Source organism: Pristis pectinata, chromosome 8, assembly GCF_009764475.1.
Source record: "Pristis pectinata isolate sPriPec2 chromosome 8, sPriPec2.1.pri, whole genome shotgun sequence".
Classification (NCBI taxonomy): domain Eukaryota; kingdom Metazoa; phylum Chordata; class Chondrichthyes; order Rhinopristiformes; family Pristidae; genus Pristis; species Pristis pectinata.
Genome location: NC_067412.1, coordinates 5,574,650 through 5,600,115, shown reverse-complemented (window position 1 = coordinate 5,600,115; position 25,466 = coordinate 5,574,650). Strand labels below are relative to the sequence as shown.

At 46.9% G+C, this 25,466-nt stretch overlaps 1 long non-coding RNA gene across 1 annotated transcript in view; it reads left to right on the top strand.

The window, feature by feature from the left end:
- LOC127573547 (uncharacterized) overlaps window positions 1-12,569 on the top strand; it is a 32,118-nt gene extending 19,549 nt beyond the window's left edge. The window contains exon 3 of the long non-coding RNA XR_007956781.1: window positions 12,280-12,569. This is a non-coding gene — a long non-coding RNA (uncharacterized LOC127573547). The remainder of the gene's footprint in view (window positions 1-12,279) is intronic.
- Window positions 12,570-25,466: the final 12,897 nt, after the last annotated feature.

Below are 25,466 nucleotides of genomic sequence, written 5' to 3'. Positions count from 1 at the left end.
GTAAAAGGACATGTTGTATTTCACTTAAAGCCAACAAATAAATTCCAGATTGTAACTGTTTCTCAGCCTTCAGAACTCCATGGCCCACTTTGTCTCTGTGACTTTTGAGGAGTGGAAGAGAAGCTTCCTGATAAAATAGCACGGAACATAGAACATTACAGCACAGGAACAGGCCCTTCGGCCCACGCTGTTGTGACGAACTAATTAAGATAACGACACCTAATCCCTTCTGCCTGCACATGGTCCCTATCCCTCCATTGTCTGCTCTCTCATGCCTATCTGAGAGCCTCTTAAATACCTCTGTCACAACTACCTCCAGAGTTCAGAGAAGCAAAGAAGTAATCTTTACAAACAGTGGAATGATTAACAGTCCTTACAATACTTTAGGTAGAATGTTGTGTGTGCAATTGCACTGTAATTTTTATATTATAATTTTTATATGAATTACAGGGAAAGACTGAACATGTTAGGACTTTATTCCTTGGAGCGCAGAAGAATGAGGGGAGATTTGATAGAGGTTTACAAAATTATGAGGGGTATAGACAGACTAAATGCGAGTAGGCTCTTTCCACTTAGATTAGGAGAGATAAGTACGAGAGGACATGGCTTTAGGGTGAAAGGGGGAAAGTTTAGGGGGAACTTCTTCACTCAGAGAGTGGTGGGAGTGTGGAACGAGCTGCCATCTGATGTAGTAAATGCAGGCTCACTCTTGAGTTTTAAGAATAAATTGACTAGATATGTGGACAGGAGAGGTCTGGAGGGTTATGGACTGGGTGCAGGTAAATGGGACTAGCGGAATACTGTTTCGGCACAGATTAGAAGGGCCGAATGACCTGTTTACTGTGCTGTAGTGTTCTATGGTTCGATAACAGTCCAATATCTTTTGGGAAGTAAACGTGAAAGAGTATTTCAGCTAAGATCCAGCCTGAGCCTTATTGAAAAAATCCTCATCCAGCTTGGTATTCCAGTTTGTAGCTAATTTGCTCTCTTAACTTCCCTCTGAGGCAGCCTGCTTCTTGTATGTTAGTGCAAGTTATTTGTAGCTCTGTGGATGGGACGAAGATTGAATCAGTTGCTCTGCAAGGAGACAACATGGACTTGATGGGCTGAACAGCCTTCTAACGATTCTATAGATGCCAGCCTTGCCAGTAATGGACTAAATCCATCCTCCCAGTGCGGGATACCCTGATGTTCACCAACATGAGCAGCAACCCAATAGTGAACATTCAGACTCTTGCCCCAAGCTTAAGCAGAGGGAACAATGAACCAGCTGACCAACAACAGCCATGTCCCACACAATAAGGAAAATACATTTTCCAGATGGATGCAGTTGATTGGATTGGTGCAGTTCATCAGAACCTCCGGTACATTCTCTTGGATATTCTGTTCGCTAAATGAGGAATGATTTACAGTCCGCCTTCAAGGGTCAGGCTGGGTGTTGGAAGGAAATCTGCCTACAATCTGGTATTGGGTTATTATTGTCACTTGTACCGAGGTACAGTGAAAAACTTGTCTTGCATACTGTTCATACAGATCAATTCATTACTCAGTGCATTGAGGTAGTACAGGGTAAAAACAATAACAGAATACAGAGTAAAGTGTCACAGCTACAGGGAAGTGCATTGCAGGTAGACAATAAGGTGCACGGTCATAACAAGGTAGATTGTGAGGTCAAGAGTCCATGTCAGCATATAAGGGAACCGTTCAGTAGTCTTATCACAGTGGGATAGAAGCTGTCCTTGAGCCTGGTGGTATGTACCCTCAGGCTCCTGTATCTTCTGTCTGATGGGAGAGGGGAGAAGAGAGAATGCCTGGGGGGGGTGGGGTCTTTGATTATGCTGGCTGCTTCACCAAGGCAACGAGAGGTATAGACAGAGTCCATGGAGGGGAGGCTGGTGTCCGTGATGCGTTGGGCTGTGTTCACAGCCCTCTGCAGTTTCTTGCGGTCCTGGGCAGAGCAGTTGCTGAACAAAGCTGTGATGCATCCAGATAGGATGCTTTTCTTTCTTTTTCAATCTTTTTATTAAATTTCAAAATAATACACATAGCAATAGTGATTGTACACATGGTGCGAAGAGATCGGGATTACAATAATAACAGTTGACATATAAAAACACAGGGAGCAAAATATATAATCTGAACCTTCCAATCTCTTACTAAATTAATAATCTCAATTATTACTTTAATAATCTCATCATTATTTGAGATTCAGCCCACTACGGTGGTATCATCTGCAAACTTGTAGATGGAATTAGAGCAGAATCTGGCCATGCAGTCATGAGTGTATAGGGAGTAGAGTAGGGGGCTGAGGACGCAGCTTTGTGGGCACCAGTGTTGAGAATAATCGTGCTGGAGGTATTGCTGCCTATCCTCACTGATTGCGGTCTGTTGTTCAGAAAGTCAAGGACCCAGTTGCAGAGGGAGGTGTTGAGTCCTCAGTCTCGGAGTTTGGTGATGAGTTTGCTTGGAATTATAGTATTGTAGGTGGAGCTGTAGTCAATAAGCAATAGTCTAACGTGGGTGTCTTTACTGTCCAGATGCTCCAGAGCTGAGTGTAGGGCCAGGGAGATGGCGTCCGCTGTAGACCTGTTATGGCAGTAGGTGAATTGCAGTGGGTTGAGGTTGTCCAGGAGGCTGGAGTTGATGTGTGCCATGACCAGCCTCTCGAAGCACCTCATGATGGTGGATGTCAGATCCACCGGTTGGTAATCATTAAGGCATGTTACCTTGTTTTCCTAAGGTACCGGGATGACAGTGCTCTTCTTAAAACAGGTGGGAACCTGAGATTGAGGCTGGAGCAAGTCTAAGAATGGTGCAACTTGGAGTAAATTTGAATTTGAAATCATCTTTTGACACAGCGGTGCCGTTAGTAGAGCTGACACCTCACAGCTCCAGCGACCTGGGTTCGATCCTGGGCTCTGGTGTGGGAGGGAGAGAGAGGGAGGGAGAGGGAGTGTGCACGTGCACATGAATGCTGGAAAGTGTGTGGGGGCATGTATGTGCTGGCGAGTGCATGCATGTGTGTCTGTGTGTGAGAGACTGCAAGTAGATGTGTGGAGTTATCATACTCCCCTAGTGACCAAGAGTTTCCTCGGCGTGCTCCAGTTTCCTCCCACATCCCAAAGACAGGTGGGTCAGTCGTCCTATTGAGTGCTATAATTTGCCCCCAGAGTGTGGGTGAGTGGTAAAACCTGGGGGGAGCGGGGTGGGGGGGGGGGAGGTTAGTTGATGGGAATGTGGGGAGAATAAAATGGGATTAGTGTAAATGGACACACCCACAGACCAACCCCTCCCGCTGGTTCCCCTCCCCCATTACTTCCCTCGGCCCTCCCCACCTCCCTCCCCTCTATTCCATGCTCCGCCTTCCTCTCCTATCAGATTCCATCATCGTCAGCCCTTTGTCACGTCCGTCTATCACCTCCCAGTTTCTGGCACCATTCCCACTCATCCCCTCCCCATTCTGCCCATCACACCCCCTCCCCCCACCCGACCTGGATCCACCTATCACCCGCCAGTTCTTACCCCACCTCTTTACACTGGCTATCTGCCCTCAATCTTTCTGTCAAGATGAAGTGTCTTGGCCCGAAATGTCGACGTTCCAGTTCCCTCCATAGATGCTGCCCGAGTGTTTTGAGCGTTGTTGGTGTGAATGGATGCTTGATAGTCAGTGTGGACTCGATGGCCTGTGTGACAGTGTGGCCTGTTTCCGTGGCTGTACAACTAGAGGAATCAAGAGATATTGGGGTCAGCCAGGAAAGTAAAGATGAGGTAGGTCATCAGCCTTGATGCCACTGAACAGCAGAGACTTGGGCAGCCAGAAAGCCTTTTCCTGCTTCTTAATCACACTGGGATGAACAGAACTTCACCAGAAGTACATACCAGCAGTCATAAGCTAATTGCAATATCACATACATTGTGCTCAAGATATTAGACCCCTGGACACGCACTGGGTGCAAATTAAAAGCAGTCACTATGATGCTGGAGGAACTTAGCAGGCCAGGCAGCATCCGTGGAGAAAAGCAGGCAGTCAACGGCACACACAACCTCATCTTCACCATGGACGTTCAGTCCCTATATACCTCCATTCCCCATCATGAGGGCCTCACCGCCATCCGCTTCTTTCTTGACCAGAGACAGATCCAGTCCCCTTCCACTAACACTCTCCTCCGCCTGGCTGAATATCCTCACTCTAAACAACTGCACTTTCAATTCCTCTCACTTATTACAGACCAAGTGTGTAGCCATGGGCACTAACGTGGGCCCCAGCTATGCCTGCCTCTTCATTGGCTACATTGAACAGTCTCTGTTCCAAGTCTAGTCCGGCCCCATTCCTCAACTCTTTCTCCACTAGTTGACCGCCTGCTTTTCTCTACGGATGCTGCCTGGCCTGCTGAGTTCCTTCAGCGTCATCGTGTTTTTCAGCTCGATCTGCAGTCCTTTGTTTCTCTGTTGAAAGCAATCACTATTGATTCATCACATCCAGCCCTGGCAACCACTTTCTATGATGGAAAAATGTGACCTTTTCATTGAATTTTTCAGTTTGCTATACTCACAGGTTTTCCCCTCTCTAGAATCTTGGATGTCAACTGGCCAGTGGACAGTTTCTATTTCACATCAGGTGCTCCCTGGTCAGGAGCATACCACACCAGGAGAATTGGTGGTGGAAGCAGGTACTCTCACAGTATTTAACTCCATCTACAAGGTTGCAGATGACACCACCGTAGTGGGCTGGATCTCAAACAGCAACGAGGTGGAGAATGGGAAAGAGATAGAGAGCTTAGTGGCATGGTGTCAGGAAAATCTTTCCCTCAATGTCAGCAAAACAAAAGACCTGGTCACTGACTTCAGGAAGCAGGGCGGACCACACACCCCTGTCTGTATCATTGGTACTGAGGTGGAGATGGTTGAGAGCTCCAAGTTCCTAAGTGTAAACATCACCAACAGCTTGTCCTGGTCCAACCATGTAGATGCCACGGCCAAGAAAGCTCACCAGCGCCTCTATTTCCTCAGGAGGCTAAGGAAATTCGACACATCTCCGTTAACCCTTGCCAATTTTTATTGATGCACCATAGAAAGCATCCTATCCGGATGCATCACAGCTTGGTATGGCAGCTGCTCTGTCCATGACCGCAAGAAACTGCAGAGTTGTGGACACAGCCCAGTCCATCACACAAACCAGCCTCCCCTCCATGGACTCAGCCTATATTTCTTACTGCCTTGGTAAAACAGCCAGCAGAATCAAAAAACCCCTTCCACCCTGGACATTCTCTCTTCTCCCCTCCTCCCATTGGGCAGAAGATACAAAAGCTGGAAAACAAATACCACCAGGCTCAAGGACAGCTTCTGTCCCACTGTTATAAGAGTCTTGAATGCACCTCCTACATTAAAGATGAACTTGACCTCACTATCTACCTCGCCATGGCCCTTGCACCTTATTGTCTGGCTGCTCTGCACTTTCTCTGTAACACTACATTCTGGATTCTGTTATTGTTTTCCCTTGTTCTACCTCAATGTACTGATGTGGAATGGTGTGTATCTTGGTACATGTAGCAATAATAAAGCAATTACCAATACTTGGGAAATATTGAGACAAGCACTTGAATCGCTAAGGCACATTGGGCTATGTACCAAGTGCTGGTAAATGGAATTAGTATGGGTGGATAGTCAGCATGGACATGGTGGGCCAAAGGGCCTGTTTCTGTACTTAATTCCATGACCCTGTAGCAGGGTCTATCTCCAACTAATTACATCAATCACTTTTGGGTTAATGGATATAATGAAAACATTTGCTGGCTCATTGAGCAACAACAGTGTGCAATAACGTAGCGCCTTAAATGTGGTAAAATGTCTCAACAAGCATTACAAGATGAAAAACAATGCTAAAAGAACTCAGTGGGTCGGGTAGCATCTGTGGAGGCAAAAGGTGCAAGTTGACGTTTTGGGTTAAAATGCTGCATCAGGACTGAGAGGAAGAGGAAACATTGCCAAGAAGGTGCATGGAGTGTTGGCCTTCATTAGTCGGGGTATTGAGTTCAAGAACCGCAAGGTAATGTTGCAGCTCAAAACAACTCTGGTTAAACCACAGTTGGAGTATTGTGTTCAGTTCTGGTCAGCTCATTATAGGAAGGATGTGGAAGCTTTAGAGAGGGTGCAGAGATTTACCAGGATGCTGCCTGGATTGGAGAGCATGACTTATGGGGATAGGTTGAGTGAGCATGGGCTTTTCTCTTTGGAGAGAAGCAGGACGAGAGGTGACCTGATAGAGGACTACAAGATGATGAGGGCTTGAACAGGAGGATGAAAGGTTTTAAAATCAGGGCGTTATCTGACCAGGAGTCAGTGTGGGACAGTGAGCAGAGGGTAGGGCAACTACAAATGCCGGTAAATGGGAATGGTATAGATAGATACTTGGTAGTCAGCGATGGGGTGTAAAATAGCCCCCAAACTGATTTTGCCTTTTGTGTCTCCTTGAATCTTCGAAGGGCAAGTCTGCCTGTTACTGTTGGACAAAGGATATCAGAGCCACGTGATGTCAGCACACTCTGCACACCTCACAACTTCCCTGCATCCTTCCCACGGCACTGATCACACTCTGGGTGTATGTCACCCATAGACCAAAGCACAATTAACACTGCTCAAGAATCCAACAATGGACGTTAATTCTCTCTCTGGGTGATTGCTCATTTCTTGAGAAACTTGTCAGATGTGGAAGGAGAGGCCTCAGCCTTCATCATCTCCTGTCCAAAGACAAAGAGGAAAGCGCCCTCCTGTGGCGATCCATTCCAGGAAAGACCTGGGCTTCTCCCAAGTCGAACAGCGGCCATATAGGATGACCTGAGATGGGAAGGGGTCGCGGCATCTCCGTGGAGAATGAGGGACCACACTTACAAGGACACCTTGGAGATGCTGGGACTATTTGCTTCAGAGAGAAGGTGGCTGAGGGGAGACCTGATAGGTGTGTGTAAAATGATGAGAGGTCTGGGTAGCAGGACGCTGTTCCGTATTGGGAAGGCTCAATGACTGAAGGTCAGAGGTACAAGATAAAATGGAAGAGAGGGATCTGTGGGAGGAAGGGGTTAGATAGGCTTAGGCAAGGTTTAAAGGTCGGCACAACATTGTGGGCCGAAGGGCCTGTATTGTGCTGTAATGTTTTATGAGAATTAAGAGTGACACGAGGTCAAACTTTTTTTATGCAGTGTGGTTGGAATCTGGAACACACTGCCTACAGACGTGGGGGAGGTTGGTTTCTCTGTAGCCTTCGGGAGGCATTGGAAAAATATATGGTGGAGAAAATTTGAAGGCTACAGAAAAGGAGCTGGGATACAACTCGACCATCTAGTAGAGAGCTGGCATGGACAGGATGTGCTGTAACCATTCCATGATTCTGACCTGATGCAGCCACGTAGAGTCAATACAACTCATTCAGCTTGGTGGTCTCATCAACTTTCCAGTCAGTGCTACTTCCCCACAGCCCAGTGGGTTGATTTACCACCATTGGGGGTATCTGTTTCCACCAAGTTACAAGGGTCATTGTCAACCTCAGCAGTCGAGCAGCGGTATGCAGATCACTCGTGTTTGCACATGCTCAGCAGCTGAGCTCCAATTCATGGCCTACTCCTTCACGAGAGGACAGGCCTTACACTCAACATCCATAAGACAATGGTCCTCCACCAATGTGTCCCCAGTGTAACCTCCTCCATTGCTAACGAGCCTGCAGAACGTGGACCCCTTTTCATCCCTCGGGAGCCATCCCTCAATGAAGATGAAATTCCAAAGTGCATTCAGTGCACCAGTAGCCTTTAGTTAATCGAGGATAAAAGGTGTTTGAGGATGTGGCTCAACACTTGTGATTCACCAGTCAGCATTGAACCTTGTCCTCCTATGTGCCCTTGAGATCTGACATACCTACAGCAGGTGCTGAGGTTGAGAGGGTTGAGAGCTTCCAGTTCCTTGGAGTGAACATCACCAATAGCCTGTCCTGGTCCAACCACGTTGACGACATGGCCAAGAAAGCTCACCAGTGCCTCTACTTCCTCAGGAGGCTAAAGAAATTTGGCACGTCCCCTTTGACACTCACCAACTTTTATCGATGCACCATAGAAAGAATCCTATCTGGATGCATCACAGCTTGGTATGGCAACTGCTCTGCCCAGGACCACAAGAAACCGCGGAGAGTGGTGGACACAGCCCAGCACATCATGGAAACCAGCCTCCCTTCCATGGACCCTGTCTATACCTCTCGCCGCCTTGGTGAAGCAGCCAGCATAATCAAAGACCCCACCCACCCGGGTCATTCTCTCTTCTCTCCCATCAGGCAGAGAATACAGGGGCCTGAGGGCAGGTACCACCACGCTCAAGGACAGCTTCTATCCTACGGCGATAAGACTATTGAACAGTTCCTTTATACAATGAGATGGACGCAACCTCACAATCTACTTTGTCATGACCTTGCACCTTATTGTCTACCTGCAATGCACTTCCCTGTAGCTGTGACACTTTACTCTGTACCGTTATTGTCTTTACCCTGCACTACCTCAATGCACTGTGTAATGAATAGATCTGTATGAACAGTGTAAAAGACCAGTCTTTCACTGCACCTTGGTACAAGTGACAATTATAAACCAATATTGGAGAGACACTACCAGCAGGGTAAGTGAACTAACACCAGGCCCATATTCCTGGTATCGAAGTTCTGATTACACTCAATTACCTTAAGCAGGCCATATTGATCACATGGTAGACACCAGACTCTCAAAACAAACACTCCATTCCGAGCTCTGTCATGGGAAGTGAATACCAGGTGGGCAGGAAAAGATTCAAGGAAGTGCTCAAAGGCTCCTTGAAGAAATGCAACATCCATCCTGACTGGGGAATGTCTGGTCCACGACTGCTCAAATTGGAGGAGGGTTCAGGATGGTATCGAGAAGCTCGAGGCCATGCGTTCGAGGCACTCAGAGGCCCAGTGTCAGCAGTAGAGGGAGAACGCACGTCGCACACTACCCGCCCACCCCATCAGCCACCTTCTGCCCCTTCTGTGGAAGTGTCTGTGAGTCACATCAGCCACCTTAGAACCCACAGACCCAGTGTGGAAGCAAACCATCCTCGATCCCAAGGGACTGTCTCAGAAGAAGAACTTGTATATGTCAAAAAAGCTTTGTTGCTAGTACTGACCCTTGAGTGACGGAACATGTTCCAGAATAACAAACAACCATTCGCCACCACTCACTGGTTTCCGTCCTTAAACCAGTCTTCTATCGAAGCTGACATGTACCCTCTTAATCCACATGCCTCAGTAATATTAAGATAAAGACACAAGCGATTCTGCAGCTGCTGGAATCTGGAGCAACCCACACAAAATTCTGGAGGAACTCAGCAGGTCAGGCAGCATCCATGGAGGGAAATAAACTGTCGTCCCTTCATCGGGACTGAAAAGGAAGAGGGCAGAAGCCAGAATAAGAAGGTGGGGGGGGAGGGGGAGGAGCACACGCAGGCAGGAGACAGGTGAGTTCAGGTGATAGGTGAGTCCAGGTGAGAGGGGGAAGTTAGTGGCTGGGGGAGGGAGATAAGATGTATTTAGCTGAGAGGTGGTAGGTAGAGGCTGAGGGCTGGGGGAGGAGGAATCCGGTAGGACAGGGCAGTGGATCATGGAATAAAGGATGAGGGAGGGGAGGAGAGGAGATGGGCAGGTCATCAAGGTGGGGGAAGGGAGCCACAGGAATAAGGGAAGACAAAGGATTGGGGGGGGGGGGTGCGGGGAGGAGGAAAAGAAGTGGAGAGGTTACCAGAAGTTAGAGAAATCGATGTTGAGGCCGTCAGGTTGAATACTCCCAAGGCGGAATATGAGGTGTTGTTCCTCCAACCTGCACCTGGCCTCAACCTGGCAGTAGAGGAGGCCGTGGATAGACATGTCGGTGTGGGAATGGGATGTGGAATTGAAGTGGGTGGTCACCGGGAGGTCCTGGCTGTTGCGGCGGACAGAGCAAAGGTGCTCAACGAAGCGGTCACCCAATCTGCTTCAGTTCTCACCGATATATAAGAGGCTGCACTGGGAGCACCAGATGCAATAAATGACAGTGCTATTAAGTAACGTTTTACATGGTATCGTATCAAATGCTTTCTTAAAATCTGCATGGGCAATTTCCATGACAGTCCTTTCATTGTCTCTGTTTCTTACTTTTAAACACTTCTATAAAGTCACCCCTCATTCTCCTACGTTCCAAGGAATAAAGACCTCGCCTGGCCAACCTCTCCCTGTGGTGAATGGGCAGTTAGGGGCTGCTTCTTTGTCTGTTGGGCTAGGCTGTACTAATGGAGAGAAAGAAACTGAACCAAAGTCATAGATGGATAACTGGCAGAAATAGTCAGTTCTGATGCAGACAGAAAGAATGAATTACCCAAAGTTGGAGGGTTCCATATTAAAACAGAACAATACACCATCAGAACAGACCCTTCAGCCCACGATGTTGTGGTGAACTAAATAAGCTAATGACACCTAATCCCTTCTGCCTGCACATGGTATTGGTATACTATTGTCACATGTACCGAGGTACAGTGAAAAACTTGTCTTGCATACCGATCGTACAGGTCAATTCATTACACAGTGCAGTTACATTGAGTTAGTACAGAGTGCATTGAGGTAGTACAGGTAAAAACAATAACAGTAGTGTAAAGTGTCACAGCTAGAGGAAGTGCAGTGCAATAAGGTGCAAGATCACGACAAAGTAGATCGCGAGGTCAGAGTCCATCTCATCGTATAAGGGAACCTTTCAATAGTCTTATCACAGTGGGATAGAAGCTGTCTTTAAGCCTGGTGGTACGTGCCCTCAGGCTCCTGTATCTTCTGCCTGATGGGAGAGGAGAGAAGAGAGAATGACCCGGGTGGGTGGGGTCTTTGATTATGCTGGCTGCTTCACCAAGGCAGCGAGAGGTAAAGACAGAGTCCATGGAGGGGAGGCTGGTGTCCATGATGCGCTGGGCTGTGTCCACAACTCTCTGCAGTTTCTTGCTGTCCTGGGCAGAGCAGTTGCCATACCAAGCCGTGATGCATCCAGATAGGATGCTTTCTATGGTGCATTGATAAAAGTTGGGAGAGTCAATATCCCTCCATATCCATATTCCTCCATTCTCTTCACATTCATGCAGAACCTCTGAAACGCCCCTATCGTATCTGCCTCCACCACCAGCCCTGGCAGCACATTCCAGGCACCCACCACTCCCTGTGTAAAAAATGTGCTCTGCACATCTCCTCTGAAGATAGAACATAGAACAGTACAGCACTGTTTGGGCCCTTCATCTCACGATGTTGTGCCGACCTATATAAACCTTATCTACATTCTATCTCTCCCCCTCTCTCCTCCACCTCCCATAACCCTCTATTTTTCATTCCCCCATCACCTTAAATGCATGCCCTCTAGTATTTGGATCCTGAGGAAAAGATACCAGCTGTCTACCCTATCTCTGCCTCTCATTTCTATCAGGTCTCCCCCTCAACCTCCTACGCTCCAGAGAAAACCCAAGTTTGTCCAACCTCTCCTTATAGCTCATGCCTTCTAATCCAGGCAGCATCCTGTGTGAAGCTCTTCTGCACCCTCTCCAAAACCTCCACATCCTTCCTGAGAGTCTGGAAGACTGCGACCTGCCCAGATGGAGGATGAGGTGCCGTTCCTCAAGCTTGCGTTAGGCCTCATTGTAACAGGCCACAGAGACCGGAGTGGGAGTGGGATTAAAGTGGTATTCAACAGGAAGCTCAGGGTGACCCTGCAGACTGAGCACAGGTGGTCCTGAGAGCAATCATCCCATCACTAGTGCTCCTGAATCACTGCTTCTCCTGGAATGACTGGTTAGGTCCTTGGATAGTGAGAAGGGAAGAGATGAAAGGACAGGTGTTGTATCTTCTCCGCTCACTTGGGAAAGTGCCATAAAATGGGACAGAAGAGCTGACCAGGCAGTCACAAAGCAAGCGATCCCTTCAAACCACTGAAAGGGGAGAGGACGATGGTGGATTCTTATTGAAGCCAGCCGAAAGTCCAAAGAAGGATCTGTTGAATGCAATGGCTGGTGGGATGGAAGGCGAGGATGAGGGGAATTCTGTTCTTGCAATGTCTGCGAGAGGGGTGAGATCAGAAGCACAAGAATAGATGCGTTCAAAATCTCTGTACACCATGAGGGAGGGGAAGCCATGGTTAAACCAATGTCAGCCATTTCCATCATACACAGAGCAACCAGACAAAGAAAAGTATTTAGTGACCATAATGCAAAGACTCTTGCAAATTTCTACAGATGTACGGTGGAGAGCATTCTGACTGGTTGCATCACCGCCTGGTACGGAGACTCCAGTGTGCAGGTTCGCAAGAGGCTGCAGAGGGTTGTAGACTCAGCCAGCTCCATCACGGGCACAACCCTCCCTGCCATCGAGGACATCTTCGAGAGGCAGTGCCTCAGGAAGGCAACATCCATCATTAAGGACCCTCACCATCCAGGACATGCCCTCTTCTCGTTACTAGCATCGAGGTGGTGGTACAGGAGCCTGAAGACCCACACTCAACGATTCAGAAACAGCTTCTTCCCCTCCATCAGATTTCTGAACGGTCCATGAATACAACCTCATTATTCCTTCTTTTTTGCACTATTTATTTTTCTTGTAATTTATAGTAAATTTATGTCTTTGCACTGTACTGCTGCCACAAAACAACAAATTTCATGTCATAAGACAGTGATAATAAATCTGATTTTGAGCAAAGTGATGCAGATGCTGGAAATCTGAAATAAAATGGAAATTGCTGGAAATGCTCGATAGGTCAGGCAGCATCTGCAGAGAGCGAGTGGGAGTCAATGATCTAGAGTGATGTCCTTTCATCAGAAGTGGGAAAGGTCAGAGGTAAATCCGATTTAAGATGAGAAAAGGGGAGGGACGAAGGGATGATAAAACAAAAGGGGAAGTCTGTGATAAGAGTTGACTATTCAATGTCAATTTACACAGAAAACAGTTTATTTTGAGTGCTAAGGAAACTGAAACTGTAGCAACTTCTCCCAAAAATAAACAGGGCAATTTCTCCAGGGAAATGCAGTGAGTGATGGATTGTTACAAAGAAATTATGTTGCATAAAATCAAGTTCTGTCATTTATTACAGGTGTGGAAAGCAAACTTGACTGACAGAGGAATTATCCACTCATCTGTCAGAGGGCAGCAGCATCCAAACTCAAGAGACTGCTGGTACTGGAATCTGGAGCAACAAACTAGATGCTGGAGGAACTCAGTGGATCAGGCAGCATCTGTGGAGGGAAATGGACGGTCAATGTTTCAGATTGAGACCCCTCATCTGGATTGAATAAAGGGTCTCGACCCGAAACGTCGACCGTCCATTTCCCTCCATAGATGCTGCCTGACCCGCTGAGTTCCTCCAGCATCTAGTTTGTTGTGGCAGCAGTATCAGGATTTGCAGACAAATAGACAAGTCACCTCAGTGGCTGTCAGGGAAGGTTGAAAGGCCAGGCATGTCTTCAGCCAATGGGGATTAGTGGAAGAGACAGGCTTTCAAACAGTAGTGCTATCAGCTTTACTAACTGCTCTCTACATGTTCCACAACCTTCAAAGACATATGCACTTGTACACTGAGGTAAAAAAAATTGGTAAATTAGTTTATTATTGTCAAATGTACTGAGGTACAGTGAAAAACTTTCTTTTGTGTGCCTTCCTAACAGATCATTTCATCACATCAGTGCATTGAGGTAGTACAAGGGAAAACAATAACAGAACGCAGAATAAAGTGTTATAGTTACAGAGAAAGTGCAGTGCAGGCAGATAATAAGTTGCAAGGCCATGATGAGGAAGATTGTGAGGTCAGGAGTCCATTTTATCATATTAGGGAACCGTTCAATAGTCTTATAACAGCAGAATAGAAGCTGTCCTTGAGCCTGGTGGTAAATGCTTTCAGGCTTTTATATCTTCTGCCCGATGGGAGGGGGTGAGAAGGGAGAATGTCTGGGGTGGGTGGGGTCTTTGATTATGCTGGCTGCTTTACCGAGGCAGTGAGAAATGTGGAGAGTCCATGGAGGGGAGGCTGGTTTCTGTGATGTGCTGAGCTGTGTCCACAACTCTCCGCAGTTTCTTGCGGTCTCGGGCAGAGGTCCCTCAGTTTCTGTATACTCCTTAGCACTTGGTATTCAGATCAAGTTGTGCAAGTTGGGCTGTTGTCCAAAGTTCTACTGTCAATCATTTCAGGAGGGGTGCAGAGAGAGAATGTGTGCAGAAGAGTACTGGTATAACCATTCTAGAGCTTGCTAAGAAATGTCATGGCTATGGGTGACAGATGTACAAGAATGCACCTGCATTCTCTGTACATCAACTCAGAGAGATACAGCACAGAAACAGACCCTTCAGCCCATCATGTCCTGCTGACCATCAACCACGCATTATACTAGTCCTACATTAATCCCATTTTCCTCTCACTCCCAGCAACTCAGAGACCTTTCCCCAGAACAAAAATGGCTAACAAGGAGGCATACTTTTAAGGTGATTGGAGGAATATGTAAGAGGAATATGTAAGCTTTTTTTTTTACACAGAGAGTGGTGGGTGCATGGAACGCACTGCCAGCAGAGGTTGTGAGGGCAGATACATTAGGGACGTTTAAGAGACTCATAGATAGCTACATGAATGATAGAGAAATGGAGTTCTATGTGGGAGGGAAGGGTTAGATATTAGAGCAGGATAAAATATCAGCACATCGTGGGCCAAAGGGCCTGTACTGTGCTGTAGTGTTCTAGATACATTAGGGACATTTAAGAGACTCTCAGATAGCCACATGAATGATAGAGAAAAGGAGGGCTATGTGGGAGGGTAGGGTTAGATAGATCTTAGAGCAGGATAAAATGTGAGCACAACATTGTGGGCCAAAGGGCCTGTACTGTGCTGTAATGTTCTATGTTCTAACTCCCTCTAGATTCTACCACTCACCTGCACATTAGGGCAATTTACACTGGCCAATTAACCTGCCAACCCTGCGTGTCTTTGAGATAACAGGCAGAAACCAGAGCACTCAAAGCAAACCCACATGGTCACAGGAAGATCAGGCAAAATGCAAACTCCACACGGAGAGCACCCAAGGTCAGGATCAAACCCAGGTGTGTGGTGCTGTGAAGCCATTCCCTACTAGCTGCACCATTGTACTTCTAGAAGAACAGTTTAAGTTTGGTATTACGTTAAGGCAAGTTTAAATAAACCATTCTGCTGCATAGGCTGATAACTGCAAGGAAATCACAAGTAAGGACACACTCACTGCCATCAGAATCCTTGGAGACATCACACATCCATTCACCAGACCATCAATTACATTGACATCATTCTCCGGACTCCTCCGTATCCCCAGGTATAGATATAGACCGTGCCTTGTATCAATGACAAGCAATCAGGTGCCATGGTCTGACTTAATGAACCACCTGCCTGTAATTATCATCCCGACCGGTGATCTTAAGTTTTACCTTAAAGAAGAAGGATTTTATTTTAAAACTTGTGTACAGTGCACATTTTATCAGAATTTTAATTGGTTAACAGAAGGAATAAAATAGTTGTTGTTGCCTCTCTGTTCTCCCCCCTCCTCCCTCCCTCTTGACATAACTGGGGCTCTGGGTGGGATAATTAGAGCTCATTTATTGCAAGGTATTACAATGGGATGTGGTTGTGTTGTCAGTCAGGGACAGAATGAAGCTCTAACGCTGCAGGGAATGGGCCAGGAGTCTTGTTTTGCCTTCAGTATGCTATTAGGATTAGGTGAAGCAAAATACTTCTACTATTCATTAAACCTGCCAAACATCCCTATGTTTTAGACCATGTAATGGAAAATGACTGAGATTTTCAGTGAATTCAGTCTGGTGATCAGATTGCACAGGATGATCCCAGGAGCCCTCACATCCAAGGACCGACCAGGCCTGAGAGTACCTCCTGTGAAATGCCGTTGGCACTTACATTATTAGCAATGTTACGACGGGATGTTGTCGAACTTCCGCATTATAGTTCTAACTTGATAGGCCGCACTTGCAGTTCCCTGTCACTGGAGGTGATCCTGTGCCTCAATTGTGTGTGTCTCCCAGGGTCCAGTGACACAGTGGAAATCCAATGCCCTGACTCGGCCCCGCCAACCAACGTTTTTATGAGCCTGGGTGTACATGGGTGTCCTATCCGTGTGGGCAAATGGGTCACTCCAAGCCTTCCCAGAGCATTACAAATTCCAGTTGTTGCTAGGGTGGGAAGGAACAGGGATGTTATGTTCATAAAGCGTTTGAAAGACTGTAAAGCAATTTGGGACTTCCTGAGGATATGACTGTCTCTATATAAATGCAAAGTCTTGGCTTCGCTGGAGCATGCGTCCATTGTTTTCAAAATTCCCACCATTATTTGCAAATCCCTGTACCACCTTGCATCTCTCTGACTCCATAAGCCCTTCCTCTCCCTCAGCTACTTGGGATCTTTGCATTCCTCGAACCCTGACCTCTCAACTATCTTTGGATGTAGTTACCCCTTCAGCTGCTTGGGACCAAAGCTCTGAAATTCCCTCCACAAATCTTCATTCCTCCTTTGAGAAGTTCTTCAAAAACTATCCCATTAACCAAGCTCTCCATTATTTGCCCCAGTATGTACGTGGCTGGCATCAAATTTTGTTTGTCGGCATTGTTGTGTAGTGCTTTGGTGCATCTGTTGGGTTGAAGGCACCATACAAATGCAAGTTGATGTTACATTCCCAATAACAGAAGAATAAATTTGTAAGATATACTCTTTAACTTTAAACCCTCACCTGTACTCTCTGATATAGAGTCAAAGGGTAAGACGCACAGAAACAGGCCCTTCAGCCCAACTCATCCATGCTGACCAAGGTGCCCACCAAGCTAGTCCCATTTGCCCATGTTTGGCTCATATTCCTCTACACCCCTCCTGTCCATGTACTTATCCAAGTGTCTTATAAATGTAGTTATTTTACCTGCCTCAACCACTTCCTCTGGCAGCTCATTCCATATACGCACCACCCTCTGCATGAAGAAGTTGCCCCTCAGGTCACTTTTAAATCTTTCAACTCTCACCTTAAACCTATGTTCTCTAGCTTTTAGTTCCCCTTCCCTGGGATAAAGACGATATGCGTTCACCCTATCTATACCCCTCAGGTTTTATACATCTCTATAAGGTCACCCCTCAATCTCCTACATTCCAAGGAATAAAGTCCTAACCTGCCCAACCTCTCCCTATAACTCAGGCCCACGAGTCCTGGCAGCATCCTTGTAAATCTTTTCTGCACTCTTTCCAGCTTAATGATCTCTTTCCTGTGAGCAGGGCGACCAAAACTGTGCACAGTATATGTGTAAACGCACATAGTTAAAAGGAAACGGTTATGTTCCAGCAAATGTGAAAGGCAAAGGTGGTTAGAGTAGGGAACCTTGGATGACAAAGGATATGGAAGGTTTGATCAGGGGAAAAAAAAGCAAGAAACTTATGGAGGATATAGGGAACGGGGAGTCTCCTGACGGACGGATACATGGATAATCTGGAGCAGGTTGATATTAAGAAGGGGGAGGTGTTAGATGGCATGGAGTACATAAGGGTTGATAAATCCCCAGGGGCAGACGATATTTATCCCAGGTTGCTATGGGAACCAAGCTGAGGCCCTGACAGATTTTTTTCATCTTCATAAGCCACAGGTGAGGTGCCAGAAGACTGAAAGACAACTAATGTTGTTCCTTTATTTAAGAAAGGCATCAGGAAAAAGCCATTAAGTCTTACATCAATGATGAGGAAATTACTGGAGAAAATCTCAAGGAATAGGACTTATGTACATTTGAAAAGGTCGGGGCTGATCAGGGATAGTCGGCTTGGCTTTCTGCAGGGGAAGTCCTGCCTCACTGATCTGACTGAGTTTTTTGAGGAGATAGCTAAGAAGGTTGATGAAGATAGATATTATCCACATGGACTTTAGTAAGGCATTTGACAAGGTCCCACAGGGTGGGCTGGTCCAGAAGGTTGAGGCACATGGAATCCAAGACGAGCTGGCTAATTGAATTCAAAATAGGCTTGGTGATAGGAGGCAGACGGTGGTGGAAGGATTGGAGGTCTGTAACCAGTGGTGTACCACAGGGATTGATGCTGGGACCTTTGTTGTTTGTGATATATATTGATGACTTAGGTGTGAATGTAGGAGGTAAGTTTGCAGGTGACATTAAAGTTGGTGGTGCTGTGGATAGTGGGGAAGGTTGCCCAAGTCTACAGCAGGATAAAATGCTGTAGTTGGAAAGTTGGGCACAGTGCTGGCAGCTGGAATTTAATCTTGACAAGTGCCAGGTGGTGCATTTTGGGAAGTGGAATAGGGTAGGACGTTGACGGTAAATGGTAGGGCGCTAAAGAATGTTGAGGAACAGAGATAAGATAAGATAAGATTTACGTGACATGTACATCGAAACACACAGTGAAATGCATCTTTTGCGCAGAGTGTTCCGGGGGGGCAGCCCGCAAGTGTCCGGCGCCAACATAGCACGCCAGCAACTTCCTAACCCGTACGTCTTTGGAATGTGGCGGGAAACCGGAGCACCCGGAGGAAACCCACGCAGAGAGATCCAGTGGGTCAACATCCACGATTCCCTGAAAGTGACAACACAAGCAGATCGGGTGGTGATGAAGGCATGTGGCATGCTTGCCTTCATGAGTCGGGGCATAGAATATAAGAGTTGGGATGTTATGTTGCAGCTTTTGTAAAACACTGGTTGGACCACAACTGGAGTATTATGTGCAGTTCTGGTCACCACACTGCAGAAAGGATGTGATTGCGCAGGAGAGAGAGCAGAGGAGATTCACCGAGGTGTCGCCTGGATTGGAGGATTTAGTTATGGGAAGAGATTGGACAGGGTGGAGCAAAGGACACTGAGGAGTGACCTGATGGAGGTGTATAAAATACGAAGAGGATAGATAGGGTGGGTGGTCAGAATCTTTTTCTCATGGTAGGGGTATCAAAACCAAGAGGGCAGTGGTCTAACATGAGAGGAAGGAGGGGATCTGAGGGGTAAGTTCTTTTTACACAGAGAATGGGTGATATCTGAAACAGGCTGCCAGGGCAGGGGGTGGAATCAGACACAATCGCTGTGTTTAAGAGGCATTTAGACAGGCACTTGAATAGATGGGGCTGAGAAGGATACGGTCCTAATGTGAGCAAATAGGATTAGTGTAGCTGGGCAATCAGGTCAGCAGGGACATGGTGAAACAAAGGGCCTGTTTCTGCGCCAGACAACCCCATGACTTGATGCCTCCTCAAGTTAACAGTCAGAAGGGTTCATCTTTAATGTGCAATTTTGAGCAATGATGATTAAAATATTAATTGGGGCTGGTCTTCCAAAATTTCTCTCAAACCCTATCACATTGCAGTGGAGCCTGTAGATAATCTTTGCAGCCTGAACACTTTCCACACAAAGAGAAAGTGCACGTCATGTCCCAGAGACCCCCAGGGACGCTGCCAGCATTGGAAGAACTCAGCGATCGAGGAGTGACCAGACCGGAGCTGTTTTCTTTGGAACGGAGGAGGCTGCGGAGAGATTTAATCAGAGCCGACAAACCGGGTGACTAGAAACAAGATGTTTCCCTCAGCAGAGAGTTGATTGGAAGATGGGGGTGTTGGAAGAGGGGAGGCTTATGTAAATTTAAGGGAATAAGTCCTGATGCATAGTTTCGATCTGAAACATTGACAATTCCTTTCCTCTCACAGATGCTGCTCGACCCGCTGAGTTCCTCCAGCAGATGGTTTGTTGCTCCAGATTCCAGCATCTGCAGCCTCTTGTGTCTCCTCTGGAGGGGTCTAGCGGTCTGGAACTCACTGCTTGAAAGGTTGAATGGGGAACGAAACCTTCACCGCAGTGCACGAGTACCCACATGAGCTTGTAAAGAACTGGAATACAGAATGTCTGAGCAGCAGGTGGAGCGATGTTGGGCTTTTCTCTCTGGAGAAGAGGAGGATGAGAGGTGACTTGATAGAGGTGTACAAGATGATAAGAGGCATAGATCGAGTGGACAGTCAGAGACTTTTTCCCAGGGTGACAATGGTTAACACAAGGGGACATAATTTTAAGGTGATTGGAGTAAGGTATAAGGGGATGTCAGGGGTAAGTTTTTTACACAGAGAGTGGTGGGTGTGTGGAACGCACAGCCGGCAGGGGTTGTGGGGGCAGATACATTAGGGACATTTAAGAGACTCTTAGATAGACACATGAATGATAGAGAAATAGGGGGCTATGTGGGAGGGAAGGGTTAGATAGATATTAGAGCAGGATAAAATGTCAGCACAACATTGTGGGCCGAAGGGCCTGTAGTGTTCTATGTTCTATGTTCAGGCCGCTTGACAGGCACCCCATCCACATTCACTCACTCCCCACCACCGACACATAGTAGCAGCAGTGTGCACCATCTACAGGATGCACTGCAGCCACTCACCGAGACTCCTTAGACAGCGCCTTCCAAACCCGTGACCTCTCCCGGCAAGAAGGACAAGGGTAACAAAAACACTGGAACCCCACCGACTGAGTGCTGATGCGCGTCGTCGAAAATTCCTCTCCCACCTCCATAGATGCTGCTCGATCTGCTGAGTTCCTCCTCCAGCAGATTGTTTCTTGATTCCAGCATCTGCAATCTCTTGGGTCTCTCCCACCTGGAAGTTACCCTCTGAGCAAGTTAGGGTTAGGGTTATGGACAGAGCGCAATTGAGAAAGTTTCTCCTCATCAGCTCCTCCTACCCTGTCTCTTTCAAGGATGCCATCCCTTTTTCTCAATTTCTCCAGCTCCGTCTCTTCTGCTCCCATGATGTCCAACTTCCGAGACGTCCAACTTCTTTTCTAACCGGGGCTTACCCCGACTGTGGTCGAGAGCGTTCGCACCCGTATCTCTGCCATTTCCCGCACCTCTGCTCTCACCCCCACCCCTCCCAGACCCAACAGGGATAGGGTCCCCCTTGTCCTATCTCACCAGCCTATGTATCCAACACATCATTCTCCGCCACTTCTGCCATCTCCAAACAGTCCTTTCAGGTGACACAGAGATTCACCTGCACCTCCCTTAATATCATCTACTGCTTTCGGTGCTCCTATCACTATCTCTTACCTGCATCTATCTATCACCACCCTGTGCCCACCCCAACTCCCCTCCTTTGTCCCCCTATCACTGCTCTGCTTTTCCCTCCTATATATTGGGCTTCCCTTTTTCCTACCTTCAGTCCTGAAGAAGGGTCCTGACCCGAAACGTTGACCGCCTGCTTCTCTCTACGGACGCTGCCTGGCCTGCTGAGTTCCTCCAGCGTCATCGTGTTTTTCATCTTACTTATGTTGTACCAGAGTTACTGCCTGGTCAAGTTACTGCAGTGCATTCTGTAGATGGTACACACTGCATCTACTATTCACTAGTCCTGGAGGGAATTAATGTTTAGAATGGTTGTGGGGTGCCAATCAAGTGGGCTACTTTGTCCTGGATTGTATTGAACTTCTTAAGAGTTATTAGAGGTGTTTATTGGAACCACTCAAGGGGAGATTTTATGAAAGTATTCACAATCAGAAAGTGTTTTGACAAGAATAAGAAGGAACTCTCAAAAGGGATTAAGATAAGCTCTTGAAAGAGGAAATCTTAAAGGGCTATCGTGAAAGAACAGAGGGAGAGGCGGATTGGATGGCTCTTTGGAGGACCAGGAACAGTAGAGCAGAAGGAGCTGATTGGCCTCCTTTTTAGGTGCATCATGCTATCATTCATTATTCTAGACCCCAACTTTTAATTACAAACTCATGTTTGGATCCAAACCTTTGACACTGAACACCACACTGAAGGTGGTGAAGAGAGGTCTCTGTTTTCGAGTTGTTTTGTGCGTTTATTGGCCTCATCGGATAAAAAGTAATTGCTGAAAGAGAACCTTTCAGCTAAATCTTAATTAAACCATGGTAAACCTCTCTGTGATCAGTCCAAGGCAGCACTGGATCAGTCCAGGCTGGGAGCAGTTTGGAAGGAGAGATTGAAAAGAGATATGGGGAGAGTATCAGCTGACCCAGTCATTGGGAGCTGCAGCCAAGCCCTGGAGCAATAGTCAGTGCCAGTCACTGATTCATGTAACTGGAAACCAGTGGCATCTGGTACCCTCAAAGCTCTCAGCAAAGCAGTAGATTGGTGCAGATCAGAGAGGCTGCCGGTTCCACTGTATCCCCTGATTTGGACTAACGTAAATATCCGGCCCACACTTTAATCATACAACATGGAAACAGGCCCTTCAGCCCACTGAATCTGTGCTGACCATCAAGCTCTCACTTACACGAATTCTACACGAATCCCATATGTAGTGGTTAGCGTAACGCTATTACAGCACCAGCGACCCGGTTTCAATTCCAGCTGCTGTCTGTGAGGAGTTTGTACGTTTTCCCCGTGACTGCGTGGGTTTCCTCCCACATTCCAAAGACATATGGGTTAGGAGTTGTGGGCTCCGAAAGTGTGGCAGCACTTGTGGGCTGCCCCCAGAACACTCTACGCAAAGGATGTATTTCACTGTGTGTTTCGATGTACATGTGACTAATAAAGCTATTTTATCTTATCTTAATCTATGTCCCCATTGACTCCACCTCACTTGCACATTAGAGGCAATTTACAGTGACCAATTAGCCCTCCATCCTGCATGAAAGGAATGGGAAACAGATCTGTGCAAGCACATCCACTGTTAATAGAGCACGTTTCAGTGACCTTATGCTTAATGTAGGCATGAACCGATTGAGCCCCTAGAACTTGACATATTCCAACATGGTCCATGACAAGGGTTCTTCTCTGACACTTTCAACAATATACAGAGAAGCTCACATCACCCCTCCTAAACATAGATTCAGCTGTTAAAACTCTGGAATTGGAATTAATCTATTATTGTCACTTGTACTGAGGTACAGTGAAAAACTTGTCTTGCATACCATTCATACAGATCAATTCATTACACAGTGCATTGAGGTAGTACAGGGTAAAACAATACAGAATGCAGAATAAAGTGTTCCAGTTACAGAGGAAGTGCAGTGCAGGTAGACAATAAGGTACAAGGTCATAACAAGGTAGATTGTGAGGTCAACAGTCCATTTTATCGTACTAGGGGACTGTTCAATAGTCTTATAACAGCTGGGACGGGTCTTTGATTATGTTGGCTGCTTTAGCAAGGCAGCGAGAAGTGTAGACAGAGTCCGTGGAGGGGAGGCTGGTTTCCGTGATGTGCTGAGCTGCGTTCACAACTCCCTACCATTTCTGGTGGTCACGGGCAGAGCAGTTGCTATACCAAGCCGTGATGCATCTGGATAGGTACATCGATTAAAAATTGGTGAGGGTCAAAGGGGACATGCAAAATTCCTCTAGCCTCCTGAGGAAGTAGAGGTGCTGGTGAGCCTTCTTGGCCGTGGTGTCTACGTGGTTGGACCGGGACAGGCTATTGGTGACGTTCACTCCGAGGAACTTGAAGCTCTCAACCCTTTCACCTCAGCACCGTTGATGTAGACAGGAGCATGTGCACCGCCCCCTTCCTGATGTCAATGACCAGCTCTTTTGTTTTGCTGACAAAGTTCATAACGTGAGTTGGACAAGGTATTAGTTGTACAAGATCCTTTGTGGTGATATAGTGTTTAATCAGTGAGTGATTGTGGCTTCCCCTTTAGGTCCACTGTGGTTTGAGCACCCATACAACATAGAAATATATTTAAGAGCTGGGTCCATAAATAAACAGCAAAAGACTAAAGAAAAATCTAATTTCACTGCAGAAGACAGTAATGCAGTGAATTAGTAAAAAAGAGAAAATGATAGGGACATTCAGCAGGTCAGGCAGCATCTGTGGAGACAGAACCAACGTTAACTGCTCAGGTTGATGACCTTTTTGCAGACCCTTTCTGATGAAAGATTGTTGACGAACTATTAACTCTGTTTCTCTCTCCACAGATGCTGCTGGAACTGCTGAGTGTTCAGAAATCAATCATTGGTTTATTATTGTCGCATGTAAGATAAAGATATCTTTATCAGTCACATGTACATCGAAACACACAGTGAAATGCATCTTTTGCGTAGAGTGTTCTGGGGGCAGCCCGCAAGTGTTGCCATGCTTCCGGTGCCAACATAGCATGCCCACAACTTCCAAATGAGGGAGGAAATCAGAGCACCACTTGGAGTACTGTGCTCAGTTCTGGTCGCCTCAGTACAGGAAGGATGTGGAAGCCATAGAGACGGTGCAGAGGAGATTTACAAGGATGTTGCCTGGATTGCGGAGCATGCCTTATGAAAGCAGGTTGAGGGAACTCGGCCTTTTCTCCTTGGAGCAACGGAGGATGAGGGGGGGACCTGATAGAGGTATATAGGATGATGAGAGGTATTGATCTGATAGATAGAGGGTGTTTCCCAGGGCTGAAATGGTTGCCACAAGAGGACATAGGTTTAAGGTGCTGGGGAGTAGGTACAGAGGAGATGTCAGGGGTAAGTTTTTTACTCAGAGAGTGGCGAGTGCATGAAATGGGCTGCCGGCAACGGTGGTGGAGGTGGATACGATAGGGTCTTCTAAGAGACTTTTGGATAGGTACGTGGATCTGAGAAAAATAGAGGGCTATGGGTCTCTAAGGTAGGGACATGTTCGACACAGCTTTGTGGGCCGAAGGGCCTGAATTGTGCTGTAGGTAGTCTATGTTTCTATGTTTTACCCGGGGGAAACCCACGCAGACACAGGGAGAACGTACAAACTCCTTACAGACAGCGGCTGGAATTGAACCCGGGTCACTGGCGCTGTAATAATGTTATGCTAACCGCTACACTACTGTGTACAGAGATATAGTGAAAAGCTTTACTTGCCTGCCATCCAGACAGATCATTCCATACGTAAATACATCAAGGTAGTAAAAAGGAAAAAAAAATAAGGCAGAATATAGTGTTACAGTTACGGTTACAGAGAAAGTGCAGTGCAGGTAGACAAATAAAGTGCAAGGGCCACAACAAAGCAGAGTGGGAGATCAAGAGTTCATCTTTTAGCACATGAGGTCCGTTCAAGAGTCTGATAACAGCGGGATAGAAGCTGCCCCTGAGCCTGGTGGTACATTCTCTCAAGCTTTTGCATCTTCTGCCTGATGGGAGGAGGAGAGAAGAAAGAATGTCCAGGGTGGGAGGGGTCTTTGATTATGCCGGCTGCTTTCCTGAGGCAGCAAGAAGTGTAGACAGAGTCCATGGAGGGGAGGCTGCTTTGTGTGGTGGACTGGGCTGTGTCCACAACTTTCTGCAATTCCTTGCGGTCTTGGGCAGAGCATTTGCCGTACTGTGATACATCTGGAAAGGATGCTTTCTATGGTGCATCTACAAAATCTGGTGAGAGTCATCCTTCACCTCCTGAGGAAGTAGAGGCACTGGCGCACTTTCTTGTCCGTAGCGCTTACGTGGTTGGACCAGGACAGGCTATTGGTGCTATTTACACTGGGAACT